Genomic DNA, 23,028 nt, shown 5'->3' with positions numbered 1-23,028 from the left:
AATATAGAAAAGATATATAGATATAGGAAGATGTGGTGTGAGTGCCAATGAGACAACTCTCCACCCAAATAACAATTTAAAAAAAAGTAAACAATGATTATAGGTCAATGTACGGCCTTCAACACGGAGCCTTGGCTCACACCGAACAACAAGCTATAAAGGGCCCAAACATTACTAGTGTAAAACCATTCAAACGGGAAAACCAACGGTCTAATTTATATAAAAAAACGAGAAACGAGAAACACGTATATATTACATAAACAAACGACAACTACTGTACATCAAATTCCTGACTTTGGACAGGTGCAAACATTTGCAGCGGGATTAAACGTTTTAATGGATCCAAACCTTTTTCCTTTTTCTGAAACAATAGCATAACATCACAACATAGAAAAACACACGATAAAATATCAATTGGCAGACTTAACTTCATCAAAAAACGTAAATTAATACACAATGAACGAATGAACGAATATACACATTTCTAACGTCAAAAGACATTTACATCTTATTTATTTGTGTTCTAAACATTTTTTTAGTACTCATTGAAGAAATGAATTTATAACAAGCGATACGGATTGTTATTTTGCGCTAAGAAAAGTTCGCGTATTAATACGATCGGTTACTAGCCAAAAACGAAAGTAAAATCTCTGTGGCAACAATACATCGGAATACCCTCACGGTCATCGCGATGTAAAAGACCGTCCAGGTGGCGAGCTGATTATGTTCATAGAGATATCAATTTACCAACGGGGAAAAGTCTTTGATATCCAAAAAGAACTGTCTTCCTTCTCAATATCTTTTGCTATGTTAATAATAAATTTATTTTCTGTTTGACAAAATTTTTGAATTTCGTTGTATCTGAAGTTGTCCAATTTTTATAGTCTGAGGCTACTCAATTGGTATCTTCAAAGAGCGGGACATCATTATTTGTACATTTTAATTTGTTTGGATTATTCATTTTACCATTTGAATATTCATTGTAATTTGGAGCTGTATTGGATTGGATTGTTTGAATGAATGTTTCTTTTAAGTAATGATATTTTTTGTCTATTTCGATATTACCAATGTGGGTAGACTATAGCAGTGTGACCAGTAAATTAGAATCTATTAGGTCGGTAGACGTATTTGCAACCGCTTTTAAATTCCGCCATTGCATCATCACTTCAAATAGAATTATAAAAAAGATGTGGTAAGATTGCCAATGAGACAACTGTCCACAAGAGACCAAAATAACCCAGACATTAACAATTATACCGTACGGCTTTCAACAATGAGCAAAGCCCATACCGCATAGTCAGCTATAAAAGGCCCCGATAAGACAATGTAAAACAATTCAAACGAGAAAATAACGGCCTTATTTTATTAAAGAAAAATGAACGAAAAACAAATATGTATCACATAACCAAACGACAACCACTGAATTACAGGCTCCTGACTTGGGAAAGGCACATACATAAATAATGTGGCTGGGTTAAAGGAAAGGAAGGCTAAACAAACGTATGTGCGGTCATAGATCAGACATTAACCTCAATGCTAACGACGTTCTATACCAGCATTTCAATCAGCCCGATCATTCCATCGTTTCTATGTCAGTTCGCATTATCGAAAAGATATACCATAGCTCTAACAATCCTAATCTTTCAACGACTCTCCGTAGACAAAAAGAAGACTACTGGATTAGACTATTGGGAACTGCAACACCGTATGGCTGCAATGACAAAATTGATGGTATAGGTATTCTATCTAGTCCTTCGTGTAACTCGGTGAATGTGATGAATATTTTCAACTCGACGTAGACGCAGTCATGGTCATCGTCATTATACATCACCTTCTCTGCATGATGTCTCTATTAATGACTTGCTGCCATTTATACAAAACCCGTTAGGTATTCATCACATTCGCACGAAACTTTATTCATTACCCCTTTCAAAACTTCATTCTCTGTTCAATTTATGTTTGGAATCCACTGTTACAAACCCTCATTCAAACCTATACAAAATTACTGCTATAATTTCGGATATTGCAAGTCACAGACTTTGCAAGCCAGTCCGCATTGGCAAAGATGAAAAAGAGAAAAGATCTTTCCTTAATCTTTCCTTTGCCAAGAAAGGTATCGATGGCGTCAACTTAGGCAATATCCTTCATCATAAATTAGTTCAATCGAAAATACCTCCTTATTTCAAAGACCAGTCTGTACCAATCATTTCTTATACCTATACCAAACCTATTGCAACTAAAGTTTTCAATTACAAACACGTTTTGCAGGATCTCGATATTGACGACTTCAAGTCTAAACCTCCCGATTGCACTTGTGCTAGTTCCCAATTCACATATAATCCCGCTGGCCACGTTATTACCGGTGACCTCAACATTGTTAATAACACTTCTCTACGAAATATGTTATCGAAAGGTCCGAAATATCGTGACCCTAAATCCATTAATAATTGGAAATTCAACTTTAAAATTTTGATGGATTCAGTTGAGGATTATGCCAGGCAATGGGATAAGCGCGAGAAGGAAGACGTAGACACTCTTTCCGAATGGACTAAGGCAGTGAGGTCGTTGATACAAATCAGAATTAAGAAACTGAATGGGTCTATCAATGCCCATGCTACGTCAATCTTTAAAGACCCAAATGTTGCAAAACACCTATCCTACCTCCATGACAAATATGTTGTTGTCCCCGCAGATAAAGCCCCAAACAACATCGTTTTTGTATGTAAAACTCATTACATTAACTGCTTGATAAACGAATTAGGTATTGACAATTCACTTGGAAACTCAACATATACCCTCACGACACTTACAAAAGAGGAAATCCTGGATAATCATAGGTCTGTTCTGTGTTCCTTTGGAATTTCAACCAAAGATGAAGAACTGGATCTGCCATCACTGTATTGGATACCTAAACTACACAAGTGTCCTTACAAAGAACGGTATATTGCTGGGTATTCCAAGTACTCCACGAAACCTCTTTCTAAATTATTAACATCTATTTTATCAGCAATCAAAGACGGGCTTCAAAGTTATTGTGAAACTGCCTATACTAGAGGGGGCGTGAATCAGATGTGGATACTTAAAAATTCCAAAGATCTTTTAGAGTACATACAATCTAACTCTCTTTCATCTTGTAACAGTATTAAAACATTTGACTTTTCTACTCTGTACACTAGTATTCCACATTCCAAACTAAAAGACAAATTGAAAGAGTTGGTATTGCTTTGCTTCGTAAAAAAGAATGGCCAACGTAGATACAAGTATCTTGTCTTAGGGAGGGATAAATCCTACTTTGTAAAGGATCACTCTGATTCGAACAAAAAATTCTCTGAAACTGATATTATCAAGATGCTTGATTTCTTGATTGACAACATATTTGTTACGTTTGGAGGACGTGTTTTTCAACAAACTGTCGGCATTCCAATGGGAACAAACTGTGCCCCTCTACTTGCCGACTTGTTTCTTTATTATTATGAGGCTGACTTCATGCAGGAACTTCTTAGGAAGAAAGATAAGAAGTTAGCACTATCCTCTAACTCTACGTTTCGCTATATAGATGATGTTCTTTCACTAAATAATTCAAAATTTGGTGACTATGTGGAACGCATCTATCCAATCGAGCTAGAGATAAAGGATACTACAGATACAGTTAAGTCGGCCTCATATCTTGACTTACATCTAGAAATTGACAATGAGGGTCGGTTGAAAACAAAACTTTACGACAAAAGAGATGATTTCAGCTTTCCAATTGTGAACTTTCCATTTATAAGTAGCAACATTCCAGCAGCACCTGCATACGGGGTATATATTTCCCAATTGATACGATATTCCCGTGCTTGCATTTCCTATCATGATTTTCTTGATAGAGGGTTGCTGCTAACAAGGAAGCTATTAAACCAAGAGTTCCAAATGTCGTAACTACAATCCCCTTCCCTTTCCTGAATGTGACCTACCGAATTAGACTATTTACCGGATTTGTTATCACATAAGCAACACGACGGGTGCCGCATGTGGAGCAGGATCTGCTTACCCTTCCGGAGCACCTGAGATCACCCCTAGTTTTTGGTGGGGTTCGTGTTGTTTATTCTTTAGTTTTCTATGTTGTGTCATGTGTACTATTGTTTTTCTGTTTGTCTTTTTCATTTTTAGCCATGGCGTTGTCAGTTTGTTTTAGATTTATGAGTTTGACTGTCCCTTTGGTATCTTTCGTCCCTCTTTTAAACATGCTAGTTAGTTGGTTAAACCATGTGATTGAAAACAATAGACTGAACAGGTTGTTAACACTTTCCACTATCAATAGGGTCAAGCAACATTTTCGGAATGATAAGTTCATGTAAACGTTAATTGTGTTACAGTTACGAAATTTTAGTGATGTTGATCCTAAAACATTGAACTGGTCATGATCTAAGTTTGTGAATTATGTTTGCAGTTTTCTTGACATGCATTGTGACGTGTCATCGTATTAATTCTATATTAGAAAACTATAGCAGTTATATTAGAAAAGTATCGCATTCATAAATTTTTGATATTAAAAAATCATCGCTATGATATAAGACAAATATCGCATTGATATTTTAAAATATAGCAGTATCGTTGACTTATAGGTGATTTTGGCGTAGCAAACAATTGAATTCATCTCAATTGCATTCCACTGAATTTGCTACATGATATTTATAGAATGTGTACATCTACAAATGATAAATCGTGCATTTATGTTTCATTTATTCAATAATTCAATTTTCTCGTTTAAATATACCTTGCTTGTTATTACATAAAATAACTCATGAAAATTATACACCAGACGTATGTCACCCTGTTTTAAGAAAAGAGTCATTACTTTATACCGAGAAATCTGCCTTTCTTCGTACAAATGCTAACATTCGTCTGAAATTTCCCACAATGCAACTCGTTGATATAAGACAATATCGCTCGTTGATATAAGAAAAGCTTTTATCGAATCGCTTCTTCCATAGACTGGATTTTCCTATCCAGAATAATTTTTTAACTAAACTTCGTATAAGTGACCATTTAATGGTCTTGAATTAGAAAATGGTCGTAACATTAAAATTCATCGAGAACAAAGACTGTGTAAAACCTTCAAAGTCATCGAAGATGAATTTCATTTTATTCTCTATTGCAAGCCCCAACGAAAATATCAGACAAAATTTATATAATGATACACAGTTAGATAATAAACATTTTATTCATTTTCCTCATGATCAAAATTTTTTTTATATATTAAACCCACCTTCTTTTTAACATGTTAGAATTATTGGATTCTTTATCAAAAAGTCATTAGAACTGAGGACAGCTCGAGGTCTTATTGTAACATAGATATTACATATTGTAATATTATAAATTGATGTTTTTGTGTCTATTGGATTAACTTTCGTACGGAAGCGATTTAACGCAAACCTATAAGTACGTCTGAGTCAGTGACAACTCTACAACAGATGTATCCATCGGATCGCCATCAATGATGGTGATACATGGCTGTGTACATAATGTATATACAACTCGTCTAAACATCAACCCAACAATGTTAGATCTGTAAGTTTGCTTTCGCAAATTTTTGTTTCTTCCCTCGCCGGGATTCGAACCCATGCTTCTGTGATATCGTGACACCAAATCGCCTGCACTGCAGCCGTCCTGCTAGACCACACGACCACCTGGGCTCTCAAAAAAAAAGAGCTTTCGTTGGCCGTGTGTTACGTTTCCTCGTCAGTTTTAATCTAGCGGCGTACTACTGTACAGGATATATAAGGCATGAAGATGTTATTGTTACAGATCAGCTAAATTATCTATAGTAAAGGATCCTACAAATTAATGTAATATACAGTCACAGAAAATAATTATATTTATAAGTACGTCTGAGTCAGTGACAACTCTACAACAGATGTATCCATCGGATCGCCATCAATGATGGTGATACATGGCTGTGTACATAATGTATATACAACTCTTCTAAACATTAACCCAACAATGTTAGATCTGTAAATTTGCTTTCGCAAATTTTTGGTTCTTCCCTCGCCGGGATTCGAATCAATGCTACTGTGATATCGTGACACCAAATCGCCTGCACTGCAGCCGTCCCGCTAGACCACACTATAGTAGGATCCTTTACTATAGATAATTTAGCTGATCTGTAACAATAACATCTTCATGCCTTATATATCATGTACTGTAGTACGCCGCTAGATTAAAACTGACGAGGAAAGGTAACACACGGCCAGCGAAAGCTCTTTTTTGTGAGAGCCCAGGTGGTCGTGTGGTCTAGTGGGACGGCTGCAGTGCGTCTGAGTCAGTGACAACTCTACAACAGATGTATATATATATATATATATATAACTCGTCTAAACATCAACCCAACAATGTTAGATCTGTAAATTTGCTTTCGCAAATTTTTGGTTCTTCCCTCGCCGGGATTCGAACCCATGCTACTGTGATATCGTGACACCAAATCGCCTGCACTGCAGCCGTCCCGCTAGACCACACGACCACCTGGGCTCTCAAAAAAAGAGCTTTCGGTGGGCATGTGTTACCTTTCCACGTCAGTTTTAATCTAGCGGCGTACTACAGTACATGATATATAAGGCATGAAGATGTTATTGTTACAGATCAGCTAAATTATCTATAGTAAAGGATCCTACAAATTAATGTAAGATACAGTCACAGAAAATAATTATATTCATAAGTACGTCTGAGTCAGTGACAACCCTACAACAGATGTATCCATCGGATCGCCATCAATGATGGTGATACATGGCTGTGTACATAATGTATATACAACTCGTCTAAACATCAACCCAACAATGTTAGATCTGTAAATTTGCTTTCGCAAATTTTTGGTTCTTCCCTCGCCGGGATTCGAACCCATGCTACTGTGATATCGTGACACCAAATCGCCTGCACTGCAGCCGTCCCGCTAGACCACACGACCACCTGGGCTCTCAAAAAAAGAGCTTTCGGTGGGCATGTGTTACCTTTCCACGTCAGTTTTAATCTAGCGGCGTACTACAGTACATGATATATAAGGCATGAAGATGTTATTGTTACAGATCAGCTAAATTATCTATAGTAAAGGATCCTACAAATTAATGTAAGATACAGTCACAGAAAATAATTATATTCATAAGTACGTCTGAGTCAGTGACAACCCTACAACAGATGTATCCATCGGATCGCCATCAATGATGGTGATACATGGCTGTGTACATAATGTATATACAACTCGTCTAAACATCAACCCAACAATGTTAGATCTGTAAATTTGCTTTCGCAAATTTTTGGTTCTTCCCTCGCCGGGATTCGAACCCATGCTACTGTGATATCGTGACACCAAATCGCCTGCACTGCAGCCGTCCCGCTAGACCACACGACCACCTGGGCTCTCAAAAAAAGAGCTTTCGGTGGGCATGTGTTACCTTTCCACGTCAGTTTTAATCTAGCGGCGTACTACAGTACATGATATATAAGGCATGAAGATGTTATTGTTACAGATCAGCTAAATTATCTATAGTAAAGGATCCTACAAATTAATGTAAGATACAGTCACAGAAAATAATTATATTCATAAGTACGTCTGAGTCAGTGACAACCCTACAACAGATGTATCCATCGGATCGCCATCAATGATGGTGATACATGGCTGTGTACATAATGTATATACAACTCGTCTAAACATCAACCCAACAATGTTAGATCTGTAAATTTGCTTTCGCAAATTTTTGGTTCTTCCCTCACCGGGATTCGAACCCATGCTACTGTGATATCGTGACACCAAATCGCCTGCACTGCAGCCGTCCCGCTAGACCACACGACCACCTGGGCTCTCAAAAAAAGAGCTTTCGGTGGGCATGTGTTACCTTTCCACGTCAGTTTTAATCTAGCGGCGTACTACAGTACATGATATATAAGGCATGAAGATGTTATTGTTACAGATCAGCTAAATTATCTATAGTAAAGGATCCTACAAATTAATGTAAGATACAGTCACAGAAAATAATTATATTCATAAGTACGTCTGAGTCAGTGACAACCCTACAACAGATGTATCCATCGGATCGCCATCAATGATGGTGATACATGGCTGTGTACATAATGTATATACAACTCGTCTAAACATCAACCCAACAATGTTAGATCTGTAAATTTGCTTTCGCAAATTTTTGGTTCTTCCCTCGCCGGGATTCGAACCCATGCTACTGTGATATCGTGACACCGAATCGCCTGCACTGCAGCCGTCCCGCTAGACCACATGACCACCTGGGCTCTCAAAAAAAGAGCTTTCGGTGGGCATGTGTTACCTTTCCACGTCAGTTTTAATCTAGCGGCGTACTACAGTACATGATATATAAGGCATGAAGATGTTATTGTTACAGATCAGCTAAATTATCTATAGTAAAGGATCCTACAAATTAATGTAAGATACAGTCACAGAAAATAATTATATTCATAAGTACGTCTGAGTCAGTGACAACCCTACAACAGATGTATCCATCGGATCGCCATCAATGATGGTGATACATGGCTGTGTACATAATGTATATACAACTCGTCTAAACATCAACCCAACAATGTTAGATCTGTAAATTTGCTTTCGCAAATTTTTGGTTCTTCCCTCGCCGGGATTCGAACCCATGCTACTGTGATATCGTGACACCAAATCGCCTGCACTGCAGCCGTCCCGCTAGACCACACGACCACCTGGGCTCTCAAAAAAAGAGCTTTCGGTGGGCATGTGTTACCTTTCCACGTCAGTTTTAATCTAGCGGCGTACTACAGTACATGATATATAAGGCATGAAGATGTTATTGTTACAGATCAGCTAAATTATCTATAGTAAAGGATCCTACAAATTAATGTAAGATACAGTCACAGAAAATAATTATATTCATAAGTACGTCTGAGTCAGTGACAACCCTACAACAGATGTATCCATCGGATCGCCATCAATGATGGTGATACATGGCTGTGTACATAATGTATATACAACTCGTCTAAACATCAACCCAACAATGTTAGATCTGTAAATTTGCTTTCGCAAATTTTTGGTTCTTCCCTCGCCGGGATTCGAACCCATGCTACTGTGATATCGTGACACCAAATCGCCTGCACTGCAGCCGTCCCGCTAGACCACACAACCACCTGGGCTCTCAAAAAAAGAGCTTTCGGTGGGCATGTGTTACCTTTCCACGTCAGTTTTAATCTAGCGGCGTACTACAGTACATGATATATAAGGCATGAAGATGTTATTGTTACAGATCAGCTAAATTATCTATAGTAAAGGATCCTACAAATTAATGTAAGATACAGTCACAGAAAATAATTATATTCATAAGTACGTCTGAGTCAGTGACAACCCTACAACAGATGTATCCATCGGATCGCCATCAATGATGGTGATACATGGCTGTGTACATAATGTATATACAACTCGTCTAAACATCAACCCAACAATGTTAGATCTGTAAATTTGCTTTCGCAAATTTTTGGTTCTTCCCTCGCCGGGATTCGAACCCATGCTACTGTGATATCGTGACACCAAATCGCCTGCACTGCAGCCGTCCCGCTAGACCACACGACCACCTGGGCTTTCAAAAAAAGAGCTTTCAGTGGGCATGTGTTACCTTTCCATGTCAGTTTTAATCTAGCGGCGTACTACAGTACATGATATATAAGGCATGAAGATGTTATTGTTACAGATCAGCTAAATTATCTATAGTAAAGGATCCTACAAATTAATGTAAGATACAGTCACAGAAAATAATTATATTCATATATATATATATATATATATATATATATATATATATCAATTATTGGCGTAAAAGTCAGCATTTCGTGCGTAAAAATGACCACCAAAGTAGGCACGGGGTTTAACTATGCATTTCCCTGCATACTTAAACTGTAGCGATGTATTTCTCTATGAAAAACTTATTTGTTCATTGAATTACGGTATCATTTTTAAAGGCTTTTACATTATCTTCCACATGCACCAAAAATTAGCTCAATTGCGTTTATTTTCGTGAAATGCCGACACTTCGAAATTTCAAGACGTATATATGATGACCTATACGCTTGCTTCAAACATATAACTTAAGAGTGCACGGTCTTTAATCATATATTTCTCATTTAAACTGATATATATATTGCTTTTTATTTATGAAATAGATAAAGTGTAAAATACCTTAATTTTTGGTTAAATTATATAAAGCCAACTTTCTTAGTTAAAAAGATATATTTAATAAACCGATATATACGCCTCGTTAAAAGGGTTTTCTTTTCTAGCAATGAATCTCACGTGATTAAATACGTCACATGTTATGTGAAGGACATTTGATATCATGTACAGTCTGTAGGAAATGGAAGTTATATATTTTGAGATTTACACTATATTACGAGTTTATCAAGGTATGAAAATTCCAAATAGGATTTTATTTGTATTATTTGTTTATTGTCAGTATAATAGATATAATAGATAGGTATTAAATGCATTTAGTTGTTATTTTTGGCTAGATGAGCTCTTGACCTACTTAACGTAATAAATAACAATAGCTTATTTACATTTAAATTTATCACAGACCCTGGCGGATCTAGAAATTTTCATAAAGTAGGGGCCCTCTCTAGTCAACTTTCAATGATTCCACAGTGGCGGATTCAAAAGCGGTAAGATTTTGTGTTCCCTATATAATCCCCCCTTTTTTGTCCTGGGTTGGGAACCCCTTTTAAAAATGGTTTGATCCGCCTGTGTTCCCTTAATATTTAACCACTTTTCAGAAATAGAACCCTGCGCCCCCTTAAATCTACCTCTGGGCTCTGGGTTATATCTCCAATTGAGGTCATATTAGAGAAATCAGGTGTACAAACACCAAAGTAGGCACGGGGTTTAAGTATGCATTTCCCTCTATACATAAACTGTAACGATATATTTTTATATATGTATTGCTTTTTATTTATGAAATAGATAAAGTGTAAGATACCTTAATTTTTTGTTTAAATTAAGTAAAACCAACTTTCTTAGTTTAAAAAGATATATTTAATAAACCGATATACGCCTCGTTAAAAGGTTTTTTTTATAGCAATGAATCTCACGTGATTAAATACGTTATTACAATGATTTTTATAGTTGTTACAATAATGAAACAATAATGACACAAATCATAAACATGAATTTAACTATTTCTTAGATGTTAATCTACAACCAGATCAGAGCCATATACATAAAAAGGCAAATCAGTATATTTATTAGCTAGATGAGCTGTTGACCTACTTAACGTAATAAATAACAATAGCTTATTTAGATTTAAATTTATCACAGACCCTGGCGGATCTAGAAATTTTCATAAAGTAGGGGCCCTCTCTAGTCATTATTCAGTGATTCCACAGTGGCGGATTCAAAAGCGGTAAGATTGTGTGTTCCCTATATAATCCTCCATTTTTTGTCCTGGGTTAGGAACCCCTTTTTAAAATGGCTTGATCCGCCTGTGTTCCCTTTATATTCAACCAATTTTTCAGAAATAGTTCCCTGCACCCCCTTAAATCTACCTCTGGGCTCTTGGTTATATCTCCAATTGAGGTCATATTAGAGAAATCAGGTGTACAAACACCAAAGTAGGCACGGGGTTTAAGTATGCATTTCCCCTCTATACATAAACTGTAACGATATATAATTATATATATATTGCTTTTTATTTATGAAATAGATAAAGTGTAAGATACCTTAATGTTTTGTTTAAATTAAGTAAAACCAACTTTCTTAGTTTAAAAAGATATATTTAATAAACCGATATACGCCTCGTTAAAAGTTTTTTTTATACGCCCGTCAAAATTTTGACGGGATGTATTATGGTATACAAATGTCTGGTGTCCGTCCGTCTGTTCGTCCGTCTGTCCGTCTGTCCGGCGTAAACATGTCGCACCGTAACTTGAGAACGACTTATCCAAATTTCATGAAACTTAATATAGTTGTTTCTTATGATGGTCAAATGATCTGTATACTTTTTGGTGAAAATAAGATTTAAACTTTTTGAGTTACGGCACTTTGTAACTAAAACAGGGGTGTGCTTTTTTTCACATGTCGCACCGTATCTCAAAAACGTTTCTTGATAATTGCTTAAAACTTTACACACTTCTTAGTTATATTAATCTTAATATCTGTATATTTTTTGGTGATGATTCAAAATTTCCTTTTTGAGTTTTTGAGTATTTTGTTAAAAGGGGGAGGGTTTTTTTACATGTCGCGCCGTATCTCAAAAACGATTTATGATTATTGCTTAAAACTTTACACACTTCTTTTTTATATTAATCTAAAGATCTGTATACTTTTTGGTTTGATTCAAAATTTTATTTTAGTGATATTTGTAAAATAAAACAGGGTGGGAAAGGGGGGGAGGGTTTCACATGTCCCGCCGTGTCTCAAAAACAATAAATGGTTATTGCTTAAAACTTCCTCAGAAACTAGAGAACTATGATTATCGCATAAAACTTCCACACAAGACGTCGGGCGTAAGCTGTTTTTTTTTTTATAGCAATGAATCTCACGTGCTTAAATACGTTATTACAATGATTTTTATAATTGTTACAATAATGAAACAATAATGACACATATCATAAACATGAATTTAATTATTTCTTAGATGTTAATCTACAACGAGCCATATACATAAAAAGGCACAACAATATATTTATTAGCTAGATGAGCTGTTGACCTACTTAATGTAATAAATAACAATAGCTTATTTAGATTTAAATTTATCACAGACCCGGTTGGATCTAGAAATTTTCATAAAGTAGGGGCCCTCTCTAGTCATTCTTCAGTGATTCCACAGTGGCGGATTCAAAAGCGGTAAGATTTTGTGTTCCCTATATAATCCCCCCTTTTTGTCCCGGGTTAGGAACCCCTTTTTAAAATGGGTTGATCCGTCTGTGTTCCCTTTATATTCCACCAATTGTTCAGAAATAACACCCTGCTCCCCCTTAAATCCACCTCTGGGCTCTGGGTTATATCTCCAATTGAGGTCATATTAATGCAGTTTTCATCACTTATTTTTCAAGATTCATCATAACACAAGTTCTTTATCTAATAATGTATATGGCTGAATCCGCCTCTGTAGAAATTCTCTTTCTGAAACACAAAATGCATTTAACTTTTACACATCTAGTGTATGACAGATCTTAAAACTTTTCCAACTGAAGCCAAAAACCAGAAAACTTTTTATTCTCATAGTGGTGTGAACATGATTGTTGTTCCCATAATACTTGTTCCCCCTGGAACAAGTCTTTGAATGGTAATAAGTTCTTTGGAACAAACATAACATAATTTTATTTCCACCTTCTTAAGATATTTTCCTGGAACTAAAATGTTATATGGTTTCATAATATCTGTTCTTTTAGAGAGAGTGTCATTTGATTTTTTATACTTGATCACACCTTAGTTGATATTCACCTCACATTTCATTTACCTGGACATGAAGTACATACAAAGAACATGAAGAGTGGGCAAGAAAAGGGGAACGTGAACCCTGGAACACATATTTTTTTTTAAAATCTCCGGACTGACTTTAAATTTAGTCCCTGTTTATTTTTTAATAGACTGTGAGAGAAATCAGGTGTACAAACAAGAAACACGAGGCCGGGATAAGGTACCGGTACTTCATGTTTCTCTAACAAATGTAAAATTCAAAAAAAATATTATAACACTAAAAAAAAATTATAAAAAGAGATACTGAAATGTTTTATTTAGTGTATAAAGTGTTTTTTCAAAACTAATATATTTTCTCGTTTCAGCTGAAAGTACCTCTCTAATAACTGTTTATGTGCTGCTTAAAAATATATTGCAGCACTTCACAGTTGCTTGAAAGGTTGAAAATGTCATCATGCAGAAATTAGAGCAGATTCCTCAGATTAAAATCATTGAAAATGGATAGATGCACTGGTCCTGGTGGTATACATCGATACAATTAATCTTAATTACATTTGGAATGAAAATTGTCTTCTTTTTTGTTTTTTTTTGCACGATAAAACCAATATTTAAAGTGAGTCACTCGTTAAAAGTAATGTTTATCCCATTCTTAAACCAATGCATGTATATCATCAACTTAGTCTTCTGTGCATTTCTAATGCAAAATAAGGCAAAATGTTTGGTCCGATTTGATTCTGTTATTACAAACTTTTTAAACAAATTACTTCCCTTTGTTAATCTGAGACTGGTTCCATACCGGACAATTTGGCTTTTGCCAATGCAAAGTATGATGGATTGAAAATGATGTATCGGCGGTTAAACTAATTTTGTATGAAAAATAATTTCTGATGTCGTAAGTATTTATCTAAACAACAAGAGGGACGAAAGATACCAAAGGGACAGTCAAACTCATAAATCTAAAATAAACTGACAACGCCATGGCTAAAAATGAAAAAGACAAACAGAAAAACAATAGTACACATGAGATGTATTAACGACTAACTTCTTTCGATGACAGAAACCAACCCGCGTCAGCATACACTCCAAAATTCATTTTTGATGGGGGAGTGTTATGACGACAAACGCTCGAGAGCTGTAACCGAGGTGTTGAATAATGGACATTCATTTATCTGTCTCACGACTTTGGTACTGATTATGCTACCTGTCATCGTTATTACTACGTCAGAAACTCGTAGACTAGTACGCCATCATCGTTGTTAGCGGGCTATCAAGCTAACCAACCTGGGCCTGAAAGTAGCCGTTGTGAAGTACAAAAGAAACATCAAAAGAGTAAACAAACCAAAAATAGCTCAGCATAACCAAGATGGCCGCGCACCAAAATAGCGGCCTTCAACCTGTTGCTGATTACCAAGGATTTGTATAGTAAGTCTTACTATACAAATCCTTGTGATACCAACTGCAGAAAATATCTAAAGCTCACCAATTGCCCGCGGGATGTATATCCAGTCAATGTCGTTAAACACTTCCATCATCATCATGTTAAAGCACGTACAACAAGATCAAAGCCACAAACATGATAAGCAGAAAAAAAGCATTATTATAGTCCATTTACCAATTCCCGACCCTGTAATTAGATACCTTTTTTTTAGTTGTCTCCATTATGAGGGACATTCATTTTTTTTTATTACAATGGAGAGCTAGCAGGAACAGCAAATTTACCTGTGCGTAATCTCAGATTTTGAAATCTTTTAATTACATTAATTTGTTGTTTAGATACATACTTACGACATCAGAAATTATTGTTAAAAACTTCCAAGTGCTCCACGAAACCTCTTTCTAAATTATTAACATCTACTTTATCAGCAATCAAAAATGGGCTTCAAAGTTATTGTGAAACTGCCTATTCTAGAGGTGGCGTGAATCAGATGTGGATACTTAAAAATTCCAAAGATCTTTTAGAGTACATACAATCTAACTCTCTTTCATCTTGTAACAGTGTTAAAACATTTGACTGTTCTACTCTTTACACAAGTATTCCACATTCCAAACTAAAAGACGAAAGAGTTGGTATTACTTTGCTTCATAAAAAAGAATGGCCAACGTAGATACAAGTATCTTGTCTTAGGGAGGGATAAATCATACTTTGTAAAGAATCACTCTGATTCAGACAAAAAATTCTCTGAAACCGATATTATCAAGATGCTTGATTTCTTGATTGACAACATATTTGTAACGTTTGGAGGACGTGTTTTTCAACAGACTGTCGGCATCCCAATGGGAACAAACTGTGTCCCTCTACTTGCCGACTTGTTTCTTTATTATTATGAAGCTGACTTCATGCAGGAACTTCTTAGGAAGAAAGATAAGAAGTTAGCAATATCCTTTAACTCTACTTTCCGCTATATAGATGACGTTCTTTCACTAAACAATTCAAAATTTGGTGACTATGTGGAACGCATCTATCCCATCAAATTGGAGATAAAGGATACTACAGATACAGTTAAGTCGGCTTCATATCTTGACTTACATCTAGAAATTGACAATGAGGGTCGGTTGAAAAAAAAACTTTACGACAAAAGAGATGATTTCAGCTTTCCAATTGTGAACTTTCCATTTCTAAGTAGCAACATTCCAGCAGCACCTGCATACGGGGTATATATCTCCCAATTGAAACGATATTCCCGTGCTTGCATTTCCTATCATCATTTTCTTGATAGAGGGTTACTGCTCACAAGGAAGCTATTAAACCAAGAGTTCCAAATGGTGAAGTTGAAATCATCCCTTCGTAAATTTTACGGACGCCATCACGAGTTGGTTGACCGTTATGGAATAACCCTTTCATGAATGTGACCTACCGAATTAGACTATTTACCGGATTTGTAATCACATAAGCAACACAACGGGTGCCACATGTGGAGCAGGATCTGCTTACCCTTCCGGAGCACCTGAGATCACCCCTAGTTTTTGGTGGGGTTCGTGTTGTTTATTCTTTAGTTTTCTATGTTGTGTCAATAATAAAAATTCCTAATTTTGAAGCAAGAATAAAACTAAAATTTTCATCGCACGAAATTGAAATAAAATATAGTGTACGAAAATCCATACAAATAAAATATTAAATAACGATATGTTTTGTTTCTATTAAGTTAATGAAATTAAATGAATAGACAACTTTCGAGTTCGATGCATTTCCGTCAAAAACTCTAGTTTTAGTGAACGTCATTTGTGCGTTTAGGGGCGTCGTCACTTCCATTCCAATATTGAACGAGTGGTTGGAAAACTATACTTCTATATTGTACGAATTATTCGGCAAATTGAATTCTCAAAATTGACAATCAGCACTACTGTCATTCGGAATTGTCATTAAGTACCTATATAACAAGCATTATTTCTAGTTTATCCTGCATAATGACGATCATTAAGACGCTTGATGAACTTTAATAGTACAGGGAACAGGCGATCCCCTCTATCTGGTAAATGACGTCACAAAGGCGCGTATAATTGACGAGTTTTTTTCCGGTGACGGATGAACTCGAAAGTGGTCTATTGAATTAAAATTTCCAAACTATATATGTAGATTTCTCATATTTCTCGACTGTCTTCAATTATTACAAACAAAAAGAAAAATGTTTATTTAGCGGGTTTTTTCTAAAACAATATATCTTCATTGTTTTTTGATATTTCAAAAGACATCTTATTTTGTTTGTTTGCCAAGCTTACTTGTATGCGGTTAGTACCATCACTAATAACTCCTAACTATTAAAGACCAAATGACCTAATAAACAACAACAAATGGAAGTTTTTAACGACCTTGACTGGCTAGGCAAAATAAACCTGATAATTGGTATTCAATATATATAATCCTAGGTCATGCCTGCAATATTTCACAAAAACGGCCGATGAAAACTTCGATAACTCCTTAAATGTTAAAACGTTAAAATGATTTTATCAAAACAAAAATTATTAGATGAAGAGTTATATTATCTATCGAATGCATACCTTCACAACACACTAAAACATATATTTCATGTCCTGAGTGCAGTTTGTATGTCCTGCGTGCACTCAGGACGTCCTGAGCGGTGTTTAGACGTACCGGTGTCTTTTGTTTAAGTGTTTCATTTTTTTACATTGTCATTTTGGTGCCTTTCTTAGCTGACTATGCGTTATGGGCTTTGCTAATTGTTGAAGGCCGTACGGTGACCTAAAGTTGTTAATTTCAGTGTCATTTTGGTTTCTTGTGGAGAGTTGTCTCATTGCATGGCAATCATACCACATTTTCTTTTTTATGTTTGTAAAAGTTAACGCACGACAAATGATGAGAATTATTCACCTAGCCCTGGTGTCAGGTGAGCTAAAACATTTGCATTCAAGTATGACTACATATTTTGGAATCAAAACCAGGACACTATTGACTATTGGGCGCTGTTTTTATATAATTATCCTTAAAAGTGTTTTGTGTATGTTCAGTGGAAAATATTACAGAGTAATGAAATGGAGTTTTGAAAACGATCTGTAAAATGTCGAAACATATACAAGAAAAACATACAATCTTCACGCTATACAATAATTTCTACGGAATTGGCTTGTACAATTTCTTTCGACAGGCTTGTAAAATTCTTCTTTACCAGTCAACAGAATTATAATATACAGTGTTAATTTCCATTGTTTAACGCAAGCGTACATTGTAGATAAATAAATTAAATTGTAGTGACCTGGGGTCGTGTCATCGAAGGTGTCTTAGGACTAAGACATGTCCCAAGACCATCGTAGGAGATTTTTTTGCTCTTAGCCATGTTATTGAAACGATCTTATTTTAAGAGATGTCCTAATGGTGGTCCCAACTTTAGGAGTACTACTAAGGTCTTAAGGACATTTTCACTTTAAGGATAACTTTATGAAGTCTTAGCATATAAAATTAAAGAACCTTAGTGAGCACGCTCACATACCCCACGTCCCCACATTGTCACTGGAGAAATTGAATAAGTGTAAGAAAAAAACATTGTATAAGAAAAAATAATGACTAATAATTTCCTGTCAATATGCACATCTACATACAGTGAAACCTGGGTAAACCGAACCCTGATAAAACCGAATTTCAGTTTAAACCGAACAATTTTCAAAGTCCCACACAATTTCCCTATTAATTAACGTTAATCTAACCTGAAAAAACCGAACCCTGTCAACACCGAATTCCGAACGCTTTTTGAAGGCTCGTTAGTAAATTTGTATCTAAAAATTACCTGTCAAAATCGATCAATACCAATCAAAACAATAAAATATAATTAATTAAAAAACCAATTGTTCAGAGAACAATTGAAGGTCTTTCCACCAGTAAATATCTATTTTGATATTAAAATATTAAAAATCAGTCTAAAATGTCAATTCCTATGGCTTTATGATGTATAGATATGAATTTTAAGCAAAGGTCATAATCTAGAACGTCAAATTTACCTATGACCTTGACCTCAATTTCAAGGTCACAAACTGAGGATCTCAAATCAAAAGACCCTAGGTCTCTAATATGTATGGTAAATAAGTTATATGACTTTACGCATAATTTTAGATATGATAGGGGCTAAAACTCACGTTTATTGACTACGCACCCTTTCAACCAAAATTATTAAGTTACGACATGTTGCAACTAACAATTTAGTAAAAATTATTTGTCGATATCTTATAAGGTTAATGAAAATGAGTGAAAATAAGCCAAAACCAAAAATTTAGAATATGACCTTGACCTTTGACCTTGACCTCAATTTCAAGGTCACAAACTGAGGATCTCAAATCAAAAGACCCTAGGTCTCTAATTTGTATGGTAAATAAGTTTTATCACTTTACGCATAATTTTAGATATGATAGGGGCTAAAACTCATATTTATTGTCTACGCACCCTTTCAACCAAAATAATTATGTTACGACATGTTGCAACTAACAATTTAGTAAAAATAATTTGTCGATATCTTATAAGGTTAATGAAAATGAGTGAAAATAAGCCAAAATCAAAAATTTAGAATATGACCTTGACCTTTGACCTTGACCTCAATTTCAAGGTCACAAACTGAGGATCTCAAATCAAAAGACCCTAGGTCTCTAATATGTATGGTAAATAAGTTATATCACTTAACGCATAATTTTAGATATGATAGGTCTAAAACTCCCATTTATTGTCTACGCACCCTTTCAACCAAAATTATTATGTTACGACATGTCGCAACTAACAATTTAGTAAAAATAATTTGTCGATATCTTATAAGGTTAATGAAAATGAGTGAAAATAAGACAAATTCAAAAATTAGAATATGACCTTGACCTTTGACCTTGACCTAATTTTCATTTTTTTGGACCAAGGACCTCAAATCAAAAGATCCTAGGTCTCTATCACTTATGGTGTTCCAGTTTAAAATACATTTCAAAATTTCAAATACAAAAAGGGAAATAACTCTCATATGGAGCGTTCATATTGCTTCGGTCGAAATTGGACAAATCATGCGAAGGATATAACGAGCAATTTTATAAAATAAATTTGTCGTAATCTTTTACGGTTGCGAAGGAGATGCGCTAACAAGGAAAACAGTGTTTGGGGAGATAACTCCTACAAAGAAAAGTATTCGGTTACGCAGGGTAAATTTCAAAAGCGCATAAACTGTTCGATATCATATACCAAATATCTAAGCGACATATTGCGAAACAAATGTTTATCGCAAGAACAAAATTTGGCGGAAGAAAAAAAAAAAAAAAAAAAAATAATCAGAAGAAAAACAATAGGTCTTTCCACAGAAAAGTGGAAAGACCTAATTATTTGCATGATTTAATTAAACAAACACAGGGTGGCAGAGTATCCCCGAATGTATTTGAGGTTTAACGAACTTGTGAGTTGTTATTACAAACTAATTAGCATGTCTGTGTGCATGTATAAAGTGATTTTTTCGTAAAGAAACGTTAAACTGGTCAGTTACCCCCATCGCCGATAATGACAAGAAAGGAACTTTCCCTCAAATCAATTAAATGAACCTTACTCAAATAATTACGGCCACAAAATCGAAACTGCCATTCTGTAGCTAAACTGTTTAATTAAATAATAGTTTGAAAGCCTTTCACCGGATTAAGAAGTCGTGCAACACAACAAGGTCAATGGATTTCGATTGCTGGATTCCCATTAGAGGCCCTATATATTTGATTCGAATGCTCCCGAAGACTTCCGTTAGTTATTTAGCAACGATAAAGTCCGAGAATAAACTGGACCCCTGCTGTTGTTTCACTGTTATCGTGTGCCGAAGTATCAATCAGCGGGTGACCAGTTTAGTCCGATAACTCGTGTGTACAATGACATTCCCGATTCAACTACGGAATCGTCATATGACAGTGACTGTGAATCTGAATTGGTCAGTGAATTAACGGATGAGAAAATAATTATAAAAAGCAAAATCGCTCCACGTCGGACATCTCCCAACGACGAGCGTGATTGACGGAGTGGCGTTTGTTTATCAACAAAAATGTAGCAATAGTTATCAAAGGTACCAGGATTATAATTTTGTACGCCAGACGCGCGTTTCGTCTACATAAGACTCATCAGTGACGCTCATATCAAAATATTATATTGCAAAACGTCTATCTTTTATCTTCTTTTATTTTCACATTTACATCTAAATCAACACAAAAATAAACTGTCGGCTGTTGTGTCATAATGTAGTATGTCCTTATTATCTACAAAATTTCATGAAATACTGTTGTGTGGTTTCAGAGGAGTTGAGATGACAAACTGTTGCAGAAGTACATTGAAACAAATAAGTTCAAAGGAGCCTAACTCCTAGAAAAAAAAACGAATCGTAATTTCCTGTCAATATGCACATCTACGTAGTATGTCCTTATTATCTACAAAGTTTCATGAAATTTTGTTGTGTGGTTTCAGAGGAGTTGAGATGACAAATTGTTGAAGTAGTACCTTAAAGCAAACAAATTCAAAGAGGCCTAACTCCTATAAAAAAAATTGAATCACAATTTCCTGTCGATATGCACATCTACATAGTATGTACTTATTATCTAAAAAGGTTTCATGAAATTCTGTTGTGTAGTTTCAGAGGAATTGCGATGACAAACTGTTGCAGTAGTACATTTAAGTAAATAAGTTCAAAGGGGCGTAACTCCTAGAAAAAAAATTGAATCGTAATTTCCTGACGATATGCACATCTAATAGTATGTCCTTATTATCTAAAAAGGTTTCATGAAATTCTGTAGTGTAGTTTTAGAGGAGTTGCGATGACAAACTGTTGCAGTAGTACATTGAAGCAAATAAGTTCAAAGAGGCGTAACTCCTAGAAAAAAGTTGAATCGTAATTTCCTGACGATATGCACAACTACATAATATGCCCTTTTCATCTAAAAAGGTTTCATGACATTCTGTTGTTTGGTTTGAGAGGAGTTGTGATGAAAAGAAACAGGACTGACGGACGGACTGATGGACTGACGGACGGACGGACGGGTCAAAAACATTATACCATCAGCAACTTCGTTGCGTGGGGTATAAAAATGAATCCTGCAATTAGCCAACTATTGTATAAATAACAGGTACATACAAATAAATGTTTGCTTTTTTGTACTTGTCCTGTTACCCCAATTCCACGTTGAGCAAGCAGTAATATGAACATTTCTGTTTCCAAACCAGTTCATTTTGGGGTCCTCTTCGCGGTCCGTGTTTCAACGATGTCGATTTTGTGAAATTAGAGACAATGATTTTGATTTTATAACTAAAGTTTCAAGTGTTGGGAGTAATTTCAGGATTCCTCTTATATGCGTTGCGGACTATATCGACTGTATACCTTTTGTTCCTCTGTTAAAAAGCTTTCGAATGAGATATAGGGTATATCTATAATTAGAGCTAAAAGGTCGCAGCACCTCATTCCATTTTTCAAATTATTCATTTCATTATTCAAAATTTCTTATTTTTCTTAATTTTCACGCGTATTTTGGCATTTAGGTCCTCCGTAACCCCTCTAATAGTCAATGCTGCACATATCGTTTATACTCAGTTTATTCCATTACCAATAAGCTCTCATTTGGTGTATTAATTTTGTCTTGATTAGGGGCAAACGGCTTGCAACAATCCATTCCGTTATTCAAAATAAGCTATTTCTTAATGTTCAAACGTATTTCGGTGTTTTGTTCCTTCTGTACTCCTCTAATATGCGTTGCAGAACATATCGTTTATCCTCAGTTTATTCCTCTATCAATAAGCTTTAATTTGTATACAGTTTGCCTTGATTAAAGGCCTAGGCCTTGCATCAGTCCATTTCATTATTTAAAATAAGCTATTTCTTAATGTTCGAGCGTATTTCGATGTTTAGATCCTTCATTACTCCTCTAATATGTGTTGCTGAACATATCGACTATTTATCTTGTTTTCCTCTCTTAATAAGCTTTCAAATGAGGTATAAGGTATATCAATAATTAGGGGCTAAATGGTGGCAGCAGTCCATTCCATAAATCAAGTGTATTTCGATGTTTAGGTCCTTCGTTACTCTTCTAAAATGCGTTGCGGAACTTATCAACTATATATATTTTGTTTCTCTCTTAATAAGCTTTCGAATGAGGTTGAAGGTATATCTTTAATT

General features: G+C 35.4%; 1 protein-coding gene and 1 long non-coding RNA gene across 2 annotated transcripts in view; one reads left to right on the top strand and one right to left on the bottom strand.

The window, feature by feature from the left end:
- Positions 1-23,028, bottom strand: part of LOC143051488 (aldo-keto reductaseMSMEI_2347-like) — a 260,937-nt gene that overhangs the window by 11,256 nt on the left and 226,653 nt on the right. The window lies entirely within an intron of this gene.
- On the top strand, positions 10,364-13,989 carry LOC143050946 (uncharacterized). Its single transcript, XR_012970502.1, has 2 exons — positions 10,364-10,413; positions 13,789-13,989. It is a non-coding gene; the product is annotated as an uncharacterized LOC143050946 (long non-coding RNA).

This window comes from Mytilus galloprovincialis, chromosome 11 (assembly GCF_965363235.1).
Source record: "Mytilus galloprovincialis chromosome 11, xbMytGall1.hap1.1, whole genome shotgun sequence".
In the NCBI taxonomy this organism is placed as follows: domain Eukaryota; kingdom Metazoa; phylum Mollusca; class Bivalvia; order Mytilida; family Mytilidae; genus Mytilus; species Mytilus galloprovincialis.
This window is presented reverse-complemented; position numbering and strand designations above follow the sequence as displayed.